Below are 21710 nucleotides of genomic sequence, written 5' to 3'. Positions count from 1 at the left end.
GCAATGAGTTAGGTCACTAGTGATTGGTTCCCCTCATTGTGTGTGACAGTATTTTGACAATGCACAACGTGTAAAGTAGCAAAATATGCCCTCAACCGCCAGAGACTGGTGGGTCAATGTCTTAATTTTTAACTTACTTGTTTTTTTCAAGGTTTTTTTAATCATGCGAGGGGATAGCAGCCCCCCAGACACAGCTATTTGGCCTTTGCTCCAGCATGCAGTGCACCACTTCCTGTACATGCACTGCAAACAGCACCTATCTTCAATTTAGCTTTAAAACCATATAAAGATGCAGGGACCTATTTACAAACTCGTCATGCAGTGCAGTGTGGCAAGTCACCTTGCTGTGCTGCGCTCCACTGCGTGGCAGGGAAAGGACAGGAAAGTTACATATTTAAGACAATCTGATGCATTCCAGCCATTTCCCCTGTTCTGGTGCCCTTTTGGCAGCCTAGCACCAACACACGCACCCTTGCACCATTGTGCAAGGGTGCCTGTTTTGAAGGCTGGATGTTTTTGTGCAGGAAGGGACACCTTCCCTTTCTAAGAGTGCTGCAAAATGCAGCACACATAGAAATAGGATGTAACGAGGAAAAACAAAGATAGTTCTCCTCGATGCAGCTCCCTGGGAGGGTGTATCTTTTTGGCACATTCCTAGGGTTATTAACACAACGCCCATGGAACACCTCCCTTGCTCAGAGTAAAGCAATGCAGCGGTTTGTGCTGCTTTGCCCTACTTCAGAATTATGGAGCCACACAGGGCCATGCAAAGTGGCTTTGCGTGGCTTCATGAATCTCATTTAGGACTTGCGTTGCTCTTGCACCACCTTGTGTGGTGCAAGAGCGACACAACTCCACTCGTAAATATGCCCCGCAGCTTGAACGGGCTCATGTGCACGCTTTGGTGGGCATCTTTTCTTAAATGGTTTCTATTATACGTTAGTAAAAAAAACATTCAACGATGGCCCATACTTCGGTATGCAAGCACATGCATGGGTTAGGGTTACCTTTTTTTTTACATGTTTACTGCTAAAAATATTGTAAAGCACTGGGGGGCAGATTTACAATAACTGGTGCATCCACAGGGATGCGCCAGTTATTGTGCACCGCAGCTCCGCCACCCATGGTGCGCCGCATTTGCAATGTGGCGCACCATGGGGCAAAAACGGCACAGATGCGTGACGCATCTGTGGCATAAAGGCAGCGCATTGCTGGAGTTGCGTCGCAAGCGTGACGCAGCTCCAGCAATGCTCTGGGGGGCCCTATCTGTCCAATGCTGGGTCAAGCCTTACGCCTGCTTCAAGCAGGCGCAGGGTTTTGACGCAGCATTGGCCTAAAAGTGCCTGCGTGAAATCTTGTAGATTTCACGCAGGCACTTTTGCGAGGCGCACCTTCACCGGAACGCCCACCCTGCGCCGGAACGCCCACATGGGGCGCAGGGCTTTACAACGTGACGCATCTGCCTAGATGCGCCACGTTGTAAATGGGTCGCAGGGATGCGCCACGTTTACGCCGCCGTTGCGTGACGCAACGGCGGCCTAAACGTGGCGCAAGTCCGACATAAATCTGCCCCCAAGTATCAACAAAGCCACTAGGGGGCAGATTTATGATAACTGGCGCATCCCCAGGGATGCGCCAGTTATTTTGCGCCGCTGCTCCGCCACCCATGGTGCGCCGCATTTACAATGCGGCGCACCATGGGGCAAAAACGGCACAGATGCGTGACGCATCTGTGCCGTAAAAGTGGCGCATTGCTGGAGTTGCATCGCAAGCGCGACGCAGCTCCAGCAAGGCTCGGGGGTGCCCTATCTGACCAATGCTGCGTCAAGACCTACGCCTGCTTCAAGCAGGCGCAGGGTTTTGACGCAGCATTGGCCTGAAAGTGACTGAGTGAAATCTTATAGATTTCACTCAGCCACTTTTGCGAGGCGCACCTGCCCCGGAACGCCCACCCTGCGCCGGAACGCCCACAAGTGGCGCAGGGCTTTACAACGTGATGCATCTGCCTAGATGCGTCACGTTGTAAATGGGTCGTAGGGATGCGCCACGTTTACGCAGCAGTTGCGTGACGCAAACGTGGTGCATTACCAACATAAATCTGCCCCTCGGTCTGCAGCAACGTCGGACCTATGGGTTGATAATGCTTGTTTTAAAAATGTATTGATTCTATATGCTAAAAGTTAGGCATAGCGCAAAACCATTAACTTTTTCTTTAAAGAAACGTAGGGCGTTTTATTTACTCATTGACAGGATATTGAATGCAGCTACAACGAGGCATAAATGCACCGCAATAGCTGCCTTTAGAGTGGTGATCACTGTCAAAACGGGCACCCTTGCAGTAAAGCAATCAAGCAGGGATGAACTTAATGTTCCTGATTCTTATCTCCTCCCTCCCCAGTCAAATGTCTGAGTATGACGAGTGATATTCCTGGCTGTGGGCAAATGTATTATATTTTTAACAGCAGAAAAATATTTTCACTTCTGGAATCTCCCTTTCCCCATCACTCTATAAAATATGTGATTGCTTAGTGAAGTTATCCACCTGCACTATTATTCCAACGTTTTTCTGAAACAAATATGCTTTTGCAGGTAGAACTGAAATCACATTTGGAGCGCGCACGTGTTAACACCTGCAAAGTTACAAGTGTGGGTGTTTATTACTTTACCAATGGCCACCTTCTTTGGGGTTGCCAATGTTCCTGTCCCTAGCTCTACAAATACAACTTTAAAACATATGCCCCTTAGGTAGTTTATCAGTGGTATTAAGTGCCATCAGCATGTAAACAGATTCTAATTTTATGGCTCAGTATCTGTGATTTATAACCCCAAGCACAGTGCAGGGAATAAGAGGCATTGCAGCCAGATCCAGGATCCAGCAGTGATTAATGAGCTGGATCAGGAATTCGTGTTGGACCTGTTGAAATTTGCTAGATTTGTTCCGATGCTATTTGTCAAAACCGGGACACATTCGTTAGCACCTGCATGTTTCTGCTTTTCATTTGGAGCAACCTGTAGGTGGTGGAGAGGCTTTGTTTTTTTAACTCCCAGCTGGGCCCCATGCACAGGCCTAATTTAAAGGACCATCAGCTCTTCTTTTATTTGAGTTTCATCCTGGCTGGGTGCTAACTGGACCCTAAAACATAGATGCGAAAGCAATGAAGAGAAATAAATGCACACAGCTTGTTTACAATTGCTTAAGAGAAACTATGAATTGGAGGTCGTTTTTTGACTTCGTTCAACCTCCATATGTAAGAGATTCACAAGCACTGTAAGAATGTCAGATTTATATGTCAGTATGATCAGCAGCGGTTCCTCCATTATGGTGGAGGTGCGTCGCCTTGCCTGCTGCCTGAGCAGTGTGCCTGTGCAGCAGGCACACACATTCATAAGATGGTAATAAATACCATTTTATTAGTCTCACAGTGCTACAGCGCGTTCAGAGGGCTGGGCTGTTTAGTGCAATTGCACTATTACTTCAGCCCCCTGCCAGTGTGCATTCCAGATTGGTTGGCTGTCTACAGCCGGCCAATCTGATATGCACACTCCTGAGCCTGCAATCCCAGGGATGAGAAACCGCCAAGGGATTACAGCTGCAGACCCCCAGCCTCAGAATGAGCGTTGGGTTAGCCTGCTCCAACCAATCCTGGAGCTGCACTGCAGCTACAGGATTGGTTGAATTCGTATGACAGGAGGCAGGAAGTCCCTCCCTTTCCACCTGTAGACACAGAGCGCCAGGAGAAGAGAGAGATGGCCTGCAAAGGCACCATATATATGGTGAGTTTTTTGGGGTATCACCCCGTCATATTTAAATCTTGCCAGACACTACTGAGTACAAAACAGATTTAAATAGCACTTACTAAAGTTTTTAGGTCTCGTCTACACAGCGCGCAAGAGCTGCTTAGGAGATGACCTCTTGGAATCGCAGAGGACTTTTTGGGAAACTCGTGCATGTACTGCACTGTTCCCAATAAGCCCTTGTGCATGTGTGGCGTTTACCTTGTGGGAGCGAGCAGCTGTGCCATCTGTTTTCAATTATCGCGCCTGCCGCTGCTTGCTCCCGCAAGGAAAACACTGTACATGCCCTCAGCAGTATCCTGTTACTAATGACTTTACAGCTTGCATCTTTTATCCTGACTCCGTGACCATTGTAAACGCGCAAGGAGGGCTTTGGAACTGAGGAACAGGGTTGTGGTCTTGGCGTCGGCTCACCACCCTGTGATTCTGGGCAGATCATTTTATCTCCCCTTGCCCAAAAACAAACAGCAAACTGAATGTGTCCTTGTGTAATTTTACCAGTGCTCGTCCAACCCTCAGACTGCACATATAAGATTATGTGGGCTGAATTCTCCCATTTTCTGAAACTTTCACCAGCCTTCACATTTGCGGGCAGTAGTTCTATCTGAGTAGTGCTCTCTCTTAGTGGGAGTACCAATAACTGCAGCGAGATGGCTGACTCAAGCCTTTCATCCTTCCTATATCAACAAGTCGAATGCCAAGAGACAGAGTAACTGAGACACCACATATTCACAGTTCACAAAATGGAGTATTGCAGCCGCACCACATAAAAAGGGAGCTAATAATGTCACGGCAGATTACTGTACATTTTGGAAGTTTCACAGAGGACTTTTCTTGAGAGTGTGACCATTTCTTGCTTCAACCAGGCTGAAAGCGGTTGCTTTAGGTGTTCAATGTTAAAACGTACCCCCACCCCCGTCAGCCATCACGTGCTCCACACATTGAGCAACGAGGTCAGTATCTCGGCTCTCACGTGGGCCCCGTTTCCTGTAACTGAAAGGAGACCATGCCTCACAAACATTCTGCGCACAGGAAATAGCCCTACCCGGGATGCTGCTCCCTGCCCACATTAAGCCGCTTCCCACGGGGTGATTCCCACGTGTCCAGAAATAACCACCCGGCTCAGACCTCCAGGAGCCTGGCGGCAGACTCCCACACACACTAAGATCACCAAGCAGAAGAGAAGGCCTTCAGAGTCTCCCACAGCCACTTACAGCAAATATTGAAAATGTGAGAAACAATTACTATCTCATCATTAAGCAGAGATAAACAACTGCCGGAGAATTACTGTGCAGAACACTGCATAACTACACCAGATACTTTCCACTTCACCCGGGGAGATAGGAGAACGTAAATCAGAAACTATTTCCTTGGAACTTCTAGATTAAGTTTTGCAGAAGATGATGGAATCCTTTACCCAGAAACAGGTAACGGTGTGCCGAAAGAGGTGCAGTTTATTGACCAATACAGTTTTATGTAGTGCTTTGCACCCTTTGCGAAGTGCATTTGTAAACGGATTATACTCCACTGCAGGGACTTGCGCTCAGATGAGGTACTAGTGTTTTGATGCTCTGCACGAGGACCAAAGCTTGACTCCTAGTTTGCTTTTATTATCAAGCCTTGGCATGTGGCCAAGCCAAAAGGTGTGCGAGATAAAACGCACAGTGTTATAAGGTGCTAGGGTATTGGTGGAAAGTGTCCAACTGCGTGGCTGGCCCATGTAGGAAGTGTTTTAATCTGTCAAAAGAAGACATGGGTTTACTGATTACAAAAAAAAACCTGCCTCCTACTAAACTATGTAAATAGAGTTGGGTGTCTCAGATGAGGAGCGAGTTCATTCTTACTGGAAACAGAATAGAGCACAAGATTGCATTTAAAAACCAAAACAACAGGCACACCGTCAGCAATGCTTTATAATTAGTGCGGAATCATAATTCCGCAGTAATTATAAACATTCTCCGAGAAGAAACTTGCCTTTAAAAACGTTGCAGCAGTTTATTATTTTATTATTTTTGGAACACATGTCCCTAGTCTGCAGACTTGTTATAACAACATATAAGCTTGTGGGATGGCTCCAGGGCGGACTTTGTTTAGTTTCACCACAGACCCCACCCAACCACCCACCCCGCCTTAGGCTATTTCTAGGCAGTCAGAAGAGGTGTTTGTATAACTTACAATTCAAAAACACCTGCGGCAGAATTCCTTGTACAACCAATTTTCAGGCAGCAATAAAAATGTCAAGATAGCTCCTGTGATTAATGTTCCTGCTTTAGAGAGAAACAGTAGTCTAGCTGATGGCAGCTAAGGGCAGTGAGTACTCTGATTTCATTATGAGTACCCTTTTAATTCTGCCCCTTAAGAGCTACAAGATCCACGGCAGATCTCGGGTCTTTCACCCAGAGGTCACACATGCTAAAAGAACTTGAGCCCCCCAGAGGAAATAGCAACAGGAACACGCTTTGGCATAACCAATAGGTCTCGCCTTTGGGACCTTATAAGTGTTTAGTTATCCAGCACAAAATCCTTGATGCAACAATATCAACTGTTGCATGGCTAAATACTTATAAGGTCCCAAAGGCGAGACCTATTGGCATATAGTGTTGCTTATCACAGAATAGGGTCTCAGAACTCTTTATATCACATAATATACAGAGATATTGAATCATATAAATGTGTTAATCAATTTACTGAAAATGCTACATATGTGAAGTTTACAAGGTGAAGGAGTCACATATTGTTCATATTGAAGGCATTATATGTTAAAAGTGCATGGCACAGAGAAACACAAAGTGATTTAACACTTAACACAGTGTTTGGGGTTGCTGTTAATAATAATACTTCATTACTACCCAAGGAACCCTATTTTGGCAACCTTAGAATTGTAACAGATTGAGAAAAATACAATAAGATTCTACACCCGTTCCTTGCGGTTTGTATGCAGCTCTTTGATGCCCATTCATCGGTTGCAGTGCTATATTAGAAGGATTGCAACTTTTGAACTGCAAGTAAGTAAAATATCTCCTTATCAAAAACAGTTACCCATCTACCTATGTACTTGAAATACAAATCTGTGATCTGCATGTAACATGATCGGATTTGCGGCAAAGGCACATTAACTGTCTATGCTATTTCGTGAATCAAAACTGTGACTAGACAAAACAGATCTTTACAAGAAGTGCGTTAACTACCAGAGATATCTTATTGTTATTATTATCCCCTGAAAATGTCTGGGCACACAACGATATCTGCAGAAATGTGCATTAACATTGTAAAATATGTTAAAATGCAGCCTCTCAGTGACCAATTAAAAAGCCAGAACAGATTAACTGTCACGTTTGCTATTGTTGCCAATTTGCAGCAGAGTTTAAAAAAATGTATAAAATCACTGTCAGACTCAGATTATAATAATTGCGCCTCTCATAACTCCAACCCCTTTTCGGCGTCAAACCTTCACCCCCAATTTAAAGGTTTCTGAAATCATTGTTTTCTATTTCCAGTACTGTCCATGTTGCTTTTTACCACCTAATTTGAACGTACAAGTGTAAAAAAAAATGTGAATCTCAATTGTTATGCTTCACTTAGAAGGGAAGAAGTGATGACTTATAGTTGCATCTTCTACATAACTAATAGAAGGATATGCACCTGAAAATAAGAAGTGTGACAGATAAGCCACTGAAAGACCATCACAGCAACAACCACCTACTTTTGATGCACATTACCACGTAGAAAATACTCTTCTGGTGGTAGGGAGCTCTGTGCTTGGAGACCTTGGTGGGGAGATTTTTTCTCCCAGTTCTCAACGTGCCTGGAGGTGCAAGCATTGCATGACTTGCAAGGAGATGGGGCTGCCCTCCCGCCAGGGCTCATCACACTGTTGACTTCCCCTCTGCGTGGGACATGCCGAAATGACTCTTGTGGGGGTACTGAGCCCAGTTGCTGGAGACCCTGGTGGGAGTACTCCATCTCCCAGTTCTCAATGCATCTGGAGGTGAAAGTATTGTGTGACCTGCAAGGGGGCAGGGATTCCCTCCAGCAAGTGCTCTTAGCGCTGTCGGATTCCCCACTGAGCGAGACGCCTTATGGAACAGATTGAAATGATCTTGTGGAGAAGTGTGGCTCAATGGTTAGAGCAGCAGACACTGATGCAGAAGTCTGGCCCGAGACCAGGGTTCAATTCCTGTCTTGGCTGGTCTCGGCGGATCTTGGGCTCATAATTCCTCGGACCTGATTTCTCGCCTCGTGCCTACTCTAAGCATGGGTCCCACGCTGCAACTCTGGGCAATAGCTTGCTTAGTCTCCACAACGGCCCCCTACAGCGCTAGGGATCCCTGGTGATGCCCAGGAGTGGACATTTCACGGGGAAAAACCAGGAAGGGTTCCCTGGCGGTATGGGTACAGCGCCAGGACACTCCGGAGTATCAGTGCGCTTTACAAATACGCCTACATTTACATTTTGTGTGGAGAGAGCGCGGCGGCGGCAAGATGGCCGCATCCTGGGGAGGTTCCGCAGAGTCGACGTCTGCCTCGCTGCGAAGGGACTGGTTACAGACCTCGTTTATGTCTGCATTCAGCTCCATGTACGTCGGAAACCGCCGGGATCATTGTGGCGCGTTTCCGACTGCTGTTATGTGAGGAAAGGTTAGTTTTCTGCATTTTACAGATCCTGTCATCTCGGCCGGATTGTTGCGCCTGCCATGTTGTGTGTGCATGATGCACTGTGCAACTATTCTTCCCTCAATAGATGGCGGTTTTTGATAATGCCCATTTCAATGTTTGCTTTTTAAAAAAAGTGATTAAGGAGCAGTATCTGCATTTTTCTCTATAATTTGGTGGTTGCAGATATTCTTGTGCTTTGTGGATGCTGCTTTTTGCAACTATGCCATTTGTGTCTCCTCACCTCAGCCCAGCGGAGATAATGGCTGTTTATGTTTAAATACTTATGGCAGTGTAAACGTCTCCACCAACTCATGGGTATATATCACCTATGTCTGCAAGTTCCTTATGATGCATATTGATCTGCAATGCTGGTGACCACGTTCAGCTGCCTTTCAATGGGCATTGATACTAATACGCGCTAACCTGCATTACTGCTACTTTAAATCTACGTCAGAAGCCTCCTCTAATAGCTCTCTCTTAATCACTATTGCTTTTAGCATTGCCAATAAGCTCAAACGCTTACTCCTTTGCTGTTTTTACTCTTCAACAGATTCGTCACCTTATTCATTCACCACAGAAACAGTAAGTCCACCTTCATTGGTCTTTCTCCTTACAACAGTCGTTTTTTTGCACTGATAACTGCAATTACCCTTGGATAGACTTACGCTGCTGCTTGCCTGGTTCATCGTGTCTGCAGCTGTCTCTTCAATGCACTGGCTGATTCTTCACACCTCCCATACATCTTGCGATAGATGACCCAACTGAATCAGATACTTTAGACCTTGGTCCTCAACACTTGTTATTTTGTGCTTCTTGTCAGTACTCTATTCTTTTCTCTATTAGTTTACTATGGATCTCACGCAGTCTACCAAATCCCATTGCACTTCAGGGACTACTTCTGGGGGTCGCAAAGACGCCACTGGCAATTACAGCAAATGCCTGAAGAAGGACCCTTCTTCTTCAAGTAAATCTCCTCTTCCTATCACGTTAGAGGATATCATGGACGAACTACGTCTCTTTCGCCCTTTCATGTCAGACACTACTCCTACTCTACAAAGAATTGAAGAAAAATTATCTGGCTTGGATATGAGATTATCAGATGTTGAACAGAAGGTAAGCGATGCTCAAGACATTATCGCTAAAGTTGAATCCCTTACTAAGGAAGTGAACCAACTTAAAAAGTCTACAGAGGATTTAGAAAATCGTAATCGGCGTAATAACCTCTGAATTTATGGAATTCCAGAGTGTTCTGAAGGATCTGACATGATCTTCTTAAAATCTCAGGTTCTGCAAATTGGTGGCCTCCCAAAATCAGTTTATTTTAATATTCATAGAGTTCATAGATTGGGGCCTCAAAATGCATCCTCTGCCACCAAGCCAAGAGGTATAATTGCCTACTTTTTGCTATACTCTAACTTAATGGCTATCCTTACCGCAGCTAAACAACACAAGCAGATGTTCTGGTCTGGTCATAAGGTCTTTTTTTAGTCAAGATGTGTCCAAGCCATCTGCCAGTAGATGCAAAGAGTTTCTGGATCTTAGAACAACCTTGAAATCTATGAATGCACAATATGGTCTTATACACCCTTGTTTCTTCAAAGTGACTTACAAAGACAGAACATTTTTATTTGAGGACCCAGCCAACCTTAGGAAGTTCATTCATACCCACCATGAAGAACACATGGAACTTGGCAAACACTAATTGTCATTATTTTCAAAATGTGTTTTTTTTCCATTGTCTCTTCTCTTTAGGTCAACGTTGTTCTTAATGACTGTTAATTGTTAACTGTTCTTCATTTGTTTTAGGTGTATTCTGTGCTAGGGTTGAAGATCCCTCCTAACACCATCCGTTTTTCCATTTTGTCTGACGTAACCCGTTGATGTGTTCCCCTAGATCCCAGTAAGCTCGAGTTTTTTATTGTCTCACTGTTTCCTTTGTTTACCATGTCCTGTTCTGAATATTTCATCCCTTTCATCTGAATTTATATTGTCGATCTCTGTTCTCGATGTCCTCCCAGTGGTGTGGTCATCTTGATTCTTCTCTCCATCCCCCCTCCTCCAACAATGTTATTTGTTCCCTCTTCCCTGACTAATATAACTGAAGTCTCTCGGCTTCTTGTCATTTCTTTTTTCCTATTTTCTTTGGGACACATTGCTCCCTTTTTCTTCTTCCTTCCCTGTACCCTCTTCTCCTTTTTCCTTCTGTCTCTTTTCCTCTCCTCTTTGGTTCCCTTTCTCTATTGCATGCTTTCTTCACATCCTCATTATTTGGCAGCTTTTTGCATTCTGTGGTCAATCTGCACAAGTTATTTTTCCCTTTCTGCTTTTCAAGTTCGTTTGCCCTCTATTTTACTTCTACCTTCCTACTTCTCTTCCTGTTCTCTCTGTGTTCTGTATATTTTCTGATGTATTCCTCTTTTCATTTTCAACTTATTCATTTTACCATGTTTTTGTGGTGGTTATTCCTCCTTTAATTTTCTTTCTCTGGCAGCATTTGGCTTACCTACCCCCTACTACATTTTCTTCTTTTTTCTTATTCCAGTTTATGATTCTTACAGTTTTCTTGATCTGTTTCGGTTCTTTTTTCAGTGGTGGTCACATGGACCATTTTCTTTTCCACTCACCTTTCTTTGTACTTATTACTTTTTTATTAATTCTTTAATCTTTTCCTATTTTCTCCTGTTCCTCTCTGACTGTTCTACATTTTTTTTGCATACTCTCATTCTATGTTCAGGAATGACTGGTCTTAGAATTATTTCTTGGAATGTTAAAGATATTCGAAATCCTATTAAAAAGCAACGTGTTCTGTCTCATTTAGCGAGACTGAAATGTCAAGTGGCTTTACTGCAAGAAACACATCTTACTTTACAAGATCTGTCTTCATTGCGCAAACAATGGGTAGGAGAAGCCTTTTGCTCTCCAGCTGTTAACAACAAAAATGGTGTTGTAATTTTGTTTCATAAATCGTTGACTGTCCAGTTAAAAAATGAGTTTCATGACACTAATGGTAGATGGTTGTTTTTAGATAGTATTGTTACCAATGTACAACTTTCTTTTTGTAATGTTTATTGCCCTTATGGTATTGATTCAACCTTTTGGAATGATTTCTCCTCACTTATTTCCTCACATGCAACTGAAGATCTAATTGTGGGTGGCGATTGTAACCAGCTCATGGACCCCTTTTTAGACCGAAAATCACAAACCAGATATGTTCCCAATAAGATGCAAAAATCCTTTCACAAAACAATTTCTTCCAGAGGTCTTATAGATTCCTGGAGAACATCCCATCCTGATTCACTTGAATTCTCCTTTTTTTCTCCAGTGCATGCATCACACTCTCGTATTGATTATATTTTCCTTACTCAACATGCATTCTGGACGAATTTACCTCTGATTCCAGAACGCTCCTGTCTCAGGCTCCTACCCAGGAATCCTGTAATGCACTTAGCACTTTTTTTTACAGAAGATTGTTTTGATTAAGGACACTATCCCGGTCACCTCATTGGGCGCTGACTCCGCTACTCCCCCTCATAATGCTCTTTCTATCACTCAGCTCCCCCCATTAGATCCTACATCCCTAGCCAGCTTGGCCGTTCGTATCAAGTCTGGTTCCCCTGACGACCACTGCCCACCTTCTATACTGTGTGACATCTGCCACTCCCTACCTGACTGCATCCTTCCTTTACTTAACTCTTCTCTCCTCTCCGGGACGGTACCCAGCTCCTTCAAGGAGGCCGTTCTAGTGCCTCTGTTGAAGAAGCCTGGAGCTGATCCTGCCGTCCCGGCGAACTATCATCCTATCTCTCTTCTACCCTTTCTTTCTAAAATTTTGGAAGTCCATGTCACTGCCTGTCTCTCGAGGTTCATCGAGAGTTCCACCTTCCTCGAGGCCAACCAGGCCGGTCTCCGTCCTGGCCATTCTACGGAGACTGTGATCCTGGCCGTTCTGGACACCTTGAGAGATGGAGCTGACAAGGGTACCTCCCAGGCCTTGGTATTATTAGATCTGTCGGCCGCCTTCGACGCGGTGGATCATAACATCCTTCTCCACCGTGTCGAACAGGCCGGCATCCAGGGCCTGGCGTTGGCATGGGTCAAATCCTTCCTTACTGGGAGATCCCAGTCTCTCAGCCTAGGTACATTCAGGGCCCCTAGGGAGCACCTGCCTTGTGGGGTCCCCCAGGGCTCCTCTCTATCCCCTCTTCTCTTTAATCTTTATCTTCGCCCCCTTCTTTTTTCTCTGAGGCAGTGGGACGTCACCGTCTTTAATTACGCGGACGACCTACAACTCATTTTCTCTCTAAACTCTCCCTCTGCTATTCCCACCTTCCAGGCAGTTATGTCCCATATCTTTCAGTGGATGTGTCAGAACCAGCTGAAATTGAACCCGGGAAAGACGGAGCTCCTCCTGCCGGGTAAGAGCGCCGTCCACTGGGGTCCACACTTTTGGCCGGCAGAGCTTGGCTCCCCTCCTACCCCGGTAGCTTCGGTGAAAAGCCTCGGGGTCACTATTGACGCTGGGCTCTCTCTCGGGCCGCAGGTGGGGACGGTGGTTTCCTCCTGCATGTTCCAGCTACGCAGGATTAGGAAGGTGGCCCACCTCCTTACCCCCGATGCCCTGCTACAGGTCATTATGGCCCTCGTTCTCTCCCGCCTGGATTTTTCGAATTCCATCTATCATGGTTTGCCCAAATGTTCCATCTACAGGCTGCAAATCATTCAAAACCAGGCGGCGAGATTGGCCCTCGGGATACCGAAGTGGCAGTCTGCCAAACCCCTCCTCGTCAAACTGCATTGGCTCCCTGTCAGCCTAAGGGCCGCCTTTAAGCTTGGCTGCCTCATTTTTAAGTCTCTCTCTGGTTCTTGCCCCGCTTTTCTGAAATCCCTCATCCAACCCTACTGTCCTTCACGCAATCTTAGATCACTTCACTTACATCTTTTGGTGGTCCCCTCCTTTAAACTCTGTAGATCTGGTGGTCGAAGATTCGCCGTCCTCGGCCCCAAACTCTGGAACTCTCTCCCTCTTCCAGTTAGGATCTCCGGTACTCTTATCCAATTCCGCAAATCACTAAAAACCTGGCTCTTTCCACAACCCAGCTAAACTCTCTCTGTTTCTTCTCAGCACCCCTTCAGCGCCATGATACCCACGGTGACAGTGCGCTTTATAAACACCCCCTTAACATAACATAACATAACATTCCAATTTATGACTATCTCAGAAATAGGTTTTATCCTTATTTCAGACCATGCCCCCGTCATTGTTGGCGCTTTAATAACTCTCTCCTTTTAGATTGCTAGTTTATTGCTCATTTTACGCTTTTCATGGAAGAATGTTTTCACAATAACCTTAATTCTACCTCTGATTTTCATTTTATTTGGGATGCCTTCAAGGCTGCCGCTAACGGTTGCATTACTGACATTGTATCCCGAAAGAAGAAACAGGCCCTCTCACAATCATCTCAAATCCTTAAACAAATTAAAGAACTTGAACACCTATACTTTACCACTAATTCCTCTGAGACACTATCTTCTCTTATCAAAGCCAAAATGCAATTCAACAAACATTCCTGGGACTCTGCTTCCAATAACCTTCTCAAATTTAATGCTAAAATGTATGGTGGGCATAACAAAGCAGGCAAATCACTCGTAAATTATCTTAAAATCAAAAATCAAAAACCTAAATTGTAGCCATCACCGACTCTCAGGGAGTTTGTCAGTCCACTGATGCTAAAATCCTTGACTGCTTTGTCCAATACTATTCTTCTCTCTACACACCAGAATCCAGTCCTTCCTCTGCACAAATTGACTCTTTCTTTCAGTCTATCCCCAAATCCCTTGACAATCCTGTGGATCTCTCATCCCTGGACATGCTATTACTCTTCTGCCCAAGGACAAAACACCCGGTCCAGATGGCTTTACTGTGCGTTTTTATCTCCACTTTAAGAATGTTTTAATACCACACTTACTTTCATTGATCAATCATTTTCTTGCTAAAGGTGAATCTAGGGGATCCTTCACACAGGCAATGCTTGTCTAATTCCTAAAAAAGATAAAGATCCTTCCCTCTGCAAAAATTATCGGCCCATCTCCCTAATTAATACAGATTGTAAAATGTATGCCAAAATTCTAGCCATTCGTATTAAAAAAGTCATCCCTGATCTTGTCAATATCTATCAGTCTGGATTTGTCAAAGGTCGATCTATTACTGACAACTCGAGAACTCTCCTTAATATTATACACCTCGCTTCAAAGATGGATTCCCCTATTGCAGCTATTACATTAGATGCTGAAAAAGCCTTTGATAGGGTCAATTAGGATTTTATGTTTAGAGCATTGAGAAGGCATGGTTTTAGTCCCCCCATTATTCGCTATATTCAACTGCTGTATTCTGAACCTTCTACTTCTAATTGGGTAAATGGTGCACAATCAAATTATTTCTCCCTTCATAGAGGAACCAGACAAGGTTGTCTCCTCTCTCCCCTTCTTTTCATCCTTGCATTAGAACCTTTCTTAGAAAAAATACGGTGTTCCATATCCTATACTGGATTCACATATAAAAATATTGAGATTGAGTTTACGGTTTGCGCAGATGATGTTTTACTTTAATTTCTAAGCCGGCCACTTCTTTGCCTGCACTTTTCTCTTTATTACATGATTACTCCTTAGTTTCTGGATATACATTGAATATAGACAAATCTGAAGTTTTACCTCTTAACAGATTCTGCTTCTCCCATATGTTTCAGGGATCTGGTTTTGAATGGAATTCCAGATATACTAAACGTCTAGGTATTCTTTATGCTAATACTATCAGAGAAACCATTAAAATAAATCACAAGGATATACTTACAAAGTTAGTTTCCTCACTCATAGATGGTTGGTCTCTCCTTTTCTTATCTTGGTGGGGGAGGCTAGCAACCGTTAAAATGATGTTACTTCCTATTGTCAATTTCTATCTTTTGATGCTTCCCATCTCTCTCCCGCATTTTTTTTTCAAAACCATTAATCGCCTCCTAACAAAATTCTTATGGAATAATCGCAAAGCCCAAAGATTTAGGTGGGGGACATTTTCCTAATATTTCTCGAGTTCACTCAGCCTTTACTTTAAAACAAATTTGGCCTTTCCTAACAGATTCTTCTTCTCCTCCCTTAACAGCCTGGAGCTCACTAGAACTTGCGCAACTCGCTCCTTTTACTTTCCTTACAGCCACTCGTTTATCTCAACCTCCGAAGAGATTTCTTACCCCCACATTTAAACACTCCAAAGCACTAGCTCTTGCATTGTTACGCTCTTTTCTCTCAGGCTGATCTTCACTTTCCTACTCCGATCTGGTACAATAAATTCCTAAAGATTAATAACAGAGCGTTTTCTGGGAAGAATGGATTGATAAAGATATGATTACCTATGATCACTTACTTAATGATAATTCCCTGAGATCTTTCGCAGACATCTGTGACACTTTTCATCTCTCTAACGCACACTTGTCCCAATTTCCCATACTTAAACAAGCTCTAACCTGTATTATTTCCCAGAGTAGTTCCCTAACCACCACCGCCCGACTCTCTTATCTTCACCAGATTTTTCTATTCCTTTCAGAGCTGCTGCTATCTATAAAATACTTTCCTTTCCAACCACTGATAGGTTCAAATCTAAACTCAAGCTTATATGGGAAAAAGACCTAGCTCAAGAATTTTCTCTACAGGTTTGGGACACTATTTGGTCCAAAAGACACACAGTATCCCGGTCCGCCAGCTCCACACAGACTTTTTATTTATTTTACAATAGACTTTTTTTACTCCTTCTGATTTACACAAATTCAAGTTACTTGATTCCAAAAGGTGTTGGTCCTGCACACATGACAATAGTGATTTGTCCATTGGTTAAGTCTCTCTGGTCTCGCATCTCGTTAAAACTAAATGATATTTGAGCCACTGACTACCCCTTGGAGATTGTGCATATTTTCTTGGGTGGTTCTTCGCCTATATGGAATGTTCATTGCAATGTACGTAAATTTATAAATCTTTTTATAGCAATTTCTTTGCAGATATTTACTACCAACTGGAAAGATACTTCAAAGATCTTGTATAATGCCTGGTGGAACTTGTTATGTCATCACCATAGGCTTGATCGCGCCTTTGCCACCACTGTACCTTTACTAATCAAAAAGGACTTGTTATGGTTGCCGTTAACTGAGTTCCTTTCCAGACATATCCCTTAAATATTCATTTTTTTTCTCTTATCTTCTAATAAAGTTTACAGTTTTTTATCACTTTATGCCTTTATAGAAATTACAAGTATTGAATTTGTATTCTAGGTTGCCCTATTTTTCTTCCTCCCTCTCCCCTCTCTTTCTTTTCTCTTTCTCCTCCCCTCCCACAAAAAAATACTTGTATTCTTCTTTTCATTGCCATTTTTATATGTATTGATGTTTTACTTTGTATATCATAATAATAATAATAATAATACTGGATTTTATACAGCGCGAACAGCTACCTCACAAGGAGGTGTCCCGGCGCTAGTAGAACACTAATGACCAGGGCTAAAGAATAGAGAAGCTAGCGTGGCTGGGTGAATAGCCAGGTCTTAAGTAATTTCTTAAAACAGGGTTCAGACGGGGCCTGTTGGATTGCTTGAGGTAGTGAGTTCCACAGAGCGGGGACGTTTGCTGAAAAGGTCCGCCCGCCTAGTCGGGCCTTTTTTGCGCGCGGGACGGCCAGCTGGACGCGGTCGTTGGACCGTAGTGCGCGACTTTGAAGATATCTTGGGAGGCGATTTTTCAGGTATTGTGGGCAGGAGCCATGCAGAGATCTGAACGCCAGCGTCAGAGCTCTGAATTTTATTCTGTTGGCTATTGGCAACCAGTGCAGGGTTCGGAGATGCGGAGAGACTGACTGCTTGAACGGAATTCGCAGTAGTAGTCTCGCAGCCGCATTTTGAACTACCTGAAGCTTGTGCGTCAGGTATTTTGGAAGGCCAAGGTATAAACCATTGGCATAATCCAGTCGGGAGGTGACAGTCGCGTGGACAACCGTTTTTCTGCAGCTCACTGGTAGGAGTCTTAGGATTTTTCGTAGGTTTCTTAGCTTACTCAGGCAGCATCCGGCGACTTGTTGGATATGGGATGAGAAGGACATGTTATCATCCCATCTCACACCAAGATTTTTTGCCGAGTGGCTGGGTGGGGGGGGCGGGCCCATCTCCGTTGGCCACCAGAATTCTGGGGGGGGGGAGGGACCCTTGCCGAAGAAAATGACTTCGGTTTTATTAGCATTAAGTTTTAATTTATTAGTGTTCATCCAGTGTGCTATATCCTGGAGACACCCTTTGAAATTAGAGAACGACTCCTGCGTCATCTCAGAGTAAGGAAATACCAACTGGGTGTCGTCGGCATATGATATTGCCTTGACCCCCCAGTTGGCAATTAACGTAAAGAGAGGAGCCAGGTAGATGTTGAACAGAAGGGGGCTGAGGGCCGACCCCTGCGGGACTCCACAGCTGAGGGTTTTAGGTGTAGAAGAAATCGTTCCAAGTGCCACCTTCTGCGTTCTCTGCGATAGGTAGGAGTTTATCCACCCCAGCGCTCTGTCCTGAATACCTATCTCAGCCAGCCGGCTGAGTAATCTGGCGTGGTCCACCGTATCGAAGGCGGCCGACAGATCCAGGAGTACCAGCATTGCTGAGTTTCCTGCATCCATCGACCACCTCACCGACTCGGCAACTTCAACGAGCGCTGTCTCTGTGCTAAAGCCGGGGCGGAAGCCAGATTGAGTTTCATGCAAAATGTTGTTGGTTTCTACGAATTTGCTCAGTTGGCGCTGTATAACTTTTTCCAGCATTTTTCCCGGGGCAGCTAGTAGGGATATAGGGCGGAGATTCGTAAGGTCGTGTGGATCCCCATTAGGTTTTTTCTTTAGGGGTAAGAGGGTAGCGTGCTTCCAGATGTCCGGGAATATACCCGACATGATGGAGGAGTTCCAGATACCTAGAAGTGTGGGGGCGACCGAGTCCGCTATGGCACTCCATAGTTTTGCTGGGCAGGGGTCATCAGGGGAGCCTGATTTGCAGCGGATGAGTTCCTGCCTTACCTCAATCAGAGGGATGTGCATAAACTGGGTGAGGGTCTTGTCTGGCCCACCATTGTTCGCTCGGTCCTGCTTCACAGTTTTTATTATTGGACCAAAGGAGTCATATACTTTCTTAATTTTCTGGTCAAAAAACTCTGAAATTTGCTCACATAGCGTAGCTGTGGGTACAACCTCTCTTTCAATGCATTTTGGTTTGAAGAACGATTGTACCACTTTGAAGACCTGTTTGCTAGACTGTTCTGCCTGAAGAATCGAGTCCGCATAGAAACACTTTTTACTTTTCCTGATAGATTTCCGGAGTTTTTTGGAAGCTTCTTTATACCTAGCTTTTTCATCCAGACCGTAGTTTGCTCTCCAGAGTCTCTCCAGTTTTTTACAGGCTGCTTTCTCATTCCTGAGTTCTTGGGAGAACCAGGGAGCTGAGGGGGAGGCTCTTTTTGATAAAGCCCGAGAGGCTGGGGCGATGGAGGAAACCATCTTTCCGATCCATTCATTAAGTAGCTGAGCATCCGTGTTGGCATTGTTTGTCAAGGATGGGGAGGTTTGCGCTAGCACAGGGCACATAGTCTAGGGGGTCAGATTTTTCCATTGCCTCTTTCAGTAGTAGTTTTTAGTCGCAGCAGGAGTGTTATTCACAATATTCAGTGAAAAAGGGACGAGTAAGTGGTCTGACCATGTCAAAGGGAGAGGAGTCTCCGAGAGCACATTCTTAATATTGGAGAAGATGAGATCGATAGTGTGGCCCCCCGTGTGTGTAGGGCCCTCATTGATCAGTCTGAGACTGGCCATATTTAACGTGGTTTTTAGCCGTTCTGTCATGGCACAGTCAGGTTTATCCATGTGGATATTAAAATCACCTACCACAATGAAAAGGGGGTGAAGAAGCGAGCTCTGGATGATCGTGTCTAATAGGCTAGTTAGAGAGGGGTCTGAGCCGACCGGAGGGCGATATATCACTAGTCCTGCTAATGATAGCTGAGGGCTCACTTGAAAGCAAAAGTGAAGGCCTTCAATTCCTTGAATAGCAGTGGGGGCTGAGGATGTTAATACTAAATGCTCTTTAAAAATAATAGCGACACCACCGCCTCTTTTTTCCCCCGGGCGGTTGGCGAGGCATATTTTGAATCCCGGAGGGACTGCAAGTGCAATGGAAGTCAGGTTGTCCTCCTTGATCCATGTTTCTGTTAAAAAGAGGATATCCCATTCTTGTTCTTCTAATAAAAGCCAGACATCGTCTGCATGTTTGGCTAGGGATCTGCAGTTAAGAAGACCTGCCCTAAGGTTTGTTTGTGAAGGAGGTTTGTACTTAGGGGGTATCATGGAGGCCTCCCTGCCAATAGCTATCTCACAATTGTTACAGATCTGGGGGGGTTCGAAGGTCAAAGGGTCTGTAGAGTGTGGGCAGCATTTGGATGGGGGATTGAGCGCTTTAAGGTCCTCACCTGACCACACTATCCCTCCACCATCATATTTAAGAAAGCTTTCTAAACTCAAAGAAATGATCTTGTGTAAAATGACTCACAGCCTAAATACCCTGAATAACATCACTCAGTTGAATGTGCCCTTCCTCAGATATTTACGTACATGATGAGCATTCCCATACTACAACAGGACACCCTTCCAGTGCAGATAATGTGGTTGATTTAACAGCTAAAGGAAGCACTATTCGTTATCCCTCAGGTATCATCGCCGCACCAAGTGGACACTGTTGGACCCGGTCCTTTGGGCAGGTTCACCCCGTGACTTTTTGCTTTTTCCTAGCCTGTTTTTGGAACCTGGATTGGTCATTTTAGGCCTCTGCGCACTTTTTCACTGTGGTACAGTGTAAAGTGCGTGTGCTCCCTGTGTATGGATGGTGAGTGACCTGCCCTCCCATAGGAATGAATGGGGAATATGTATGCCCATGGTAGATTCCTGATGCATGGGGAGTGCAGGGTCGAGTTTGATATGTGTAAACTCGTGAGAATGAATGCTGCAGAATGGTATATGCGGCATGGCCGTGTCTAGTCTAGAAGCGCTACTTTTAGAAGTTGGCATAATTGTGTAGTGAGTCTGCTGGCGCGTGATTGGCTGATGGGCCTGGCCCAGGCATGCCTGGGCCTGCTGGTAGATGGACCGTCTGGTGAGTAGGAGGGGGTCTGAGTCAGCCATAGATGAAAGGCCCCCATCTGCCGTCACGGATGGGAGGGAAGAGCTCTGGTGGTACCAGGCGGTGCCTGTCAGCCCACCCTGCTGCCTCTCCCTCCGGATGGCCCCCTGGCACCTCTGACCTGAGGCTGACAGGGGAGGGAAACCAGATACACCCAGGGCTTAGGGCTCGCTCACACAAAGACTTCAAAAGACTTCAAAGCCTTTTCTGTGTATAAGAAGGGGCTGTGTTCCCTTCCAAGTTGTTCTTGTTTTCTGACTTGAATCTGCCAGGGGCGTGCTGCTGCTTGGGTTCAGGGGGATCCCTGAGTCCTGCCCAGCCCCTGGACTCCTGATGGACTTGCCTGGATTCCTGGGGGACCCCTCTGCCCTGCCTGGGCGGATGGGGGGACTTGGCTTTGCCCCCTTGGAAACTCTGGGACTTTGGCAGCATGGAGAAGCTGCATTTCCCTGGGGAAGAGCGCTGGAGCTGTATTCCTAGCGCCTAGAGGCGCTGTGCTTCCCCCAGAGCGCCTGGGAGCGCTCTGCCTGTTGTCTAGCGCTTAAGAGTGCTTCATTTCCCCCAAGCGCTTGAGAGCGCTTTATATGGACTTTTCCTAGCGCTTAGGAGCGCTTTATGTCCGCTTATAGCGCTAAGGCATCTGGCCCGTAGAAGGAATCAGCCCCCGCCTGCCTGCCTAAGGATCGGGCCGCCGCGCTGCCCACGGTGACCCGGAAGTGACTGACCGGCCGGCCCATCCTGTGGCGGCCGGCCGGAAGTCCCGCACCCGCAGTTGGCGGGGAGGAAGAAACGAAGGGCGGGAGATGGCGGCGGTGGACGGGGCTCCTCTCGGCTGAGGGAGCCCCAGAGAAACGTGGCGGCCAGCTGACAGGGCTCCCGCGTGCCGAGGGAGCCCTGCCGAGAGAGAGAAGTCCGGCGCGGGAGCAGCGAGGCTCCCATGTGACCGGGAGGACGCCGCAGAGAGAGCGGCGCGACGCTGGAGCCCCCCCGCAGCAGAACCGGTGAGTGAAGGGCTGCGGGGGGAGGA

This window comes from Lissotriton helveticus, chromosome 6 (genome assembly GCF_964261635.1).
Source record: "Lissotriton helveticus chromosome 6, aLisHel1.1, whole genome shotgun sequence".
Lineage (NCBI taxonomy): Eukaryota > Metazoa > Chordata > Amphibia > Caudata > Salamandridae > Lissotriton > Lissotriton helveticus.
Note: the sequence above shows the minus strand (reverse complement) of the source record.